Genomic DNA, 3451 nt, shown 5'->3' on the forward strand with positions numbered 1-3451 from the left:
AGGATGCGCGCTGGAACCTGGAGGGAAGTGGGAGGGCTGGGGCGCGGCCCGCGGGCACCCGGCGTCGGTCTGTCCTCCCGACTGAACCCCGGGAGGGAGCAAGGCGGGGAAGGCCCAGGGGTTCAGTCCACTCTTCTTGGGGTCACCCCGTGCTGGACCAGCATCCATTGAGCAACCCACGTGCAGCCAGGCCGCTTCCTGTCAGGTCACCTCCGCCCATGGCCACCCTGCAGTCCTGAGGGTTCTAAACTGCAGACCTGTGCTCAGACTGTGTTCCTGTGTGTGTGAAAGCTTAAAGGGGAAAGTACCAAACTGAGGGAAGGTTTTGGACACGTGCGGTAATGTAAAGAACGCTCCGGGTCCGGGATAGGGGATCTGAGCTCTCCTATCTCTGCCTCCTCATACTTGCAAATCAGGGGCGTTAGCCGCAACTAGTCAGTTTATGTTGCTTGCAAGCAGGCACCCTTATTAGTTCAACAGCTAAGGGCCAGACCTATGCTAGATATCTCAAATTCTGTCTCATTTAATCTTTATAAGAACCCTAATGGCAATAAAATAAAATAAAATAAATAAAATATAAAATAAAATAAATAATAAAACAATAAAATAAAATACACCCTAATGGCCCATACATTATTCCCACTCTGAGAAACTGAACTTAAAAGTCACTCATCTAGTAGATGGTGAAACTGGGATTCGAACCCCTGTCTGGCTGTCTTCACGGACTAGGCTTTTGTTTGTTTTATTATGGAAGTTTTGTAACATATACCAAAGAGAGAAAAACCATATAATTATCACCCAGGCACCCATCACACAGCTTCAATAAACCAATATTTTGTCAACCTTGTTTCATCTAGTCCCCCTTTTTTGTTGTTGTTGTATTTTAAAGCAAATCTCAAACATTACATAGGGCAGAATCAGGAGCTCTGCTCTCAACTAATTTGCTACTATTACAGAGTCACCTTGAATGAGTTAACAAAGGTAGGAGGAATGACCTTGAATTTGATACAGTATGGCAAATGCCAAAGGAGAAACAAACAACATGTTTGGGGATATCAAAGCAGTGACATTTAGCGGGACTTTAAAGTGTAAGTAGGAACTTTCATGACAGGCAAAATAAAAAGAAATATCAGTTCCACAAGATTTCTCACTTTGGGATCTATGCTGGACTCATTTCCTACCCAGAAAACCTGCTTTGCTTCTCTCTTTCTCTTTCTCCCTCCCATTTTTACCCTTTGGAAGTTACTATGGTTTGTTTTGCTTGTCTTAGCTACAGTAGCCAAATATGTGCCACTACTATGTATCTTTGTCCTCTCCATTTAAAGGTATAGGTTGTAAGGAAAATAGCTAAGATACCTGAGGACATGGAGGACTCAAACTCTCCAAACATGTTAACTCTTCCTTCTGAGCACACTGTTAAGCAACATTTCCTAGCTTCCTTTATGGTTGGATGTGTAATATACCTCCATCCTTAGAAGGAGCCTTAGTATCTCAATGGCTAAGGAAAACAGATTCTTTTTGCCTTCCCACACTGAACTGTGACATGAGCAAGAAATAAACTTCTTATTTTCTTAAGCCATCCAGATTTGGGGATTGCTAGAGTAGTTAGTCTACCCAGCCTAATACCGTATCAATAGAGGAAAATTAAATGGAGTAAAAAGGACTTTTGTATGTATCAGTTGACAAAAGGTAATATTTAACAGTAAAAGAGATTTGCCATTGTGGCTCAGTTGGTTGAGCATCATCCCATGCATCAAAACGTTGCATGTTCAATTCCCGGTCAGGGGGCATGCAGGAGGCAGCCAGTTGATGTTTCTCTCACACATCAGTGTTTCTCTCTTTCCCGCTCTCTTCCGCTCTCTCTAAAATCAATAAAAACATTTTTTAAAGTTTAAAATAGATTCTTTTTATGAAAATGGAAAGAATATTTAACACTAAATTACATAATTCATAAATTTTGACAATGAAGACCTCTTCAAAAATCGAAGTGTTAAAATATTTTTCATGCCGGTGGTTTGGTTCAGTGGATAGAGTATAGGCCTGCGGACCAAAGGGTCCTGGGTTTGATTCCGGTCAAGGGCACATACCTTGATTGCAGGCTCCTCCCTGGCCTGGGCCCTGGTTGGGGCCCATGCAAAAGGCAACCAATCGATGTTTTTCTCTCACATTGATGTTTCTCTGTCTTTCCCTCTCTCTTCCACTCTCCCCAAAAATAAATGGAAAAATATCCTCAGGTAAGGATTAACATATATATGTATTTTTTCACTATTACTATGAATAAATTAGACCACTGCTTTAAAAAATTTGTCAGAATATCACCTCACACCTGTCAAAATGACTATCATCAATAAATCTACAAACAACAAGTGTTGGTGAGCATGTGGAAAAAGGAAACCCTTGTGTTCTATTGGTGGGATTATAATGGTGTAGCCATTAGAGGAAACAGTATGGAGGTTCCTCAAAAAAATTAAAAATAGAACTGCTTTATGACCCAGCAATTCCACTTCTGGGTAAATATCTGAAGAAACCTAAAACACTAATTTGACAAGATACATGCACCCCTATGTGCATTGCATAGTTATTTACAATAGCCAAGATACAGAAGCAACCTAAGTGCCCATTAATAGACAAGTGGAGCAAGAACTGGTTTGGCTCAGTGGATAGAGCGTCAGTCTGCGGACTCAAGGGTCCCAGGTTTGATTCCGGTCAAGGGCATGTACCTTGGTTGCGGGCATATCCTGAGTCGGGGGGTGCAGGAAGCAGCTGATCAATGTTTCTCTCTCATGGATGTTTCTGGCTCTCTGTCCCTCTCCCTTCCTCTCTCTCTCTAAAAAAAAAAAAAATCAATAAAATATATTTTTTAAAAAATAGACAAGTGGATAAAAAAAAGTGGTGATATATATATATACAGTGCAATATTAGCCATGGAAAAGAATGAAATCTTCCCATTGTGACAGTACAGATAGACCTAGACAGTATTATGCTAAGTGAAATAAATAGAAAAAGACAAAAACCATAAGATTTCACTTATATGCAGAATCTAAAGAACAAAATAAATGAACAAACAAAACAGAAACAGACTCAAATACAGAGAACAAACTGATGGTTGCCAGAGAGGAGGGAGTTGAGGGACTGGGTGAAAAAGGTAAAAGGATTAAGAAGTACAAATTGGCATTCACAAAATAGTCATGGAAATGTAAAGTACAGTGTCAGGAATATAATCAATAATACTATACTAACTATACATATATGGTGTCAAGGGGGGTCCTGGAGTTATCAGGAGGATCACTTCATAAGTTATATAAGCATCTAACCACTATGCTGTCCATATGAAACTAATAAAATATTAAATGTCAACTGTAATTAAAACATAAATAAAATACAATGGCTAAGTTTTTATTTTACAAAAAAAACAAAAACAAAAAACAAACACACCTTAAGGTTAATCAGT

Source organism: Myotis davidii, unplaced genomic scaffold, assembly GCF_000327345.1.
Source record: "Myotis davidii unplaced genomic scaffold, ASM32734v1 scaffold637, whole genome shotgun sequence".
In the NCBI taxonomy this organism is placed as follows: domain Eukaryota; kingdom Metazoa; phylum Chordata; class Mammalia; order Chiroptera; family Vespertilionidae; genus Myotis; species Myotis davidii.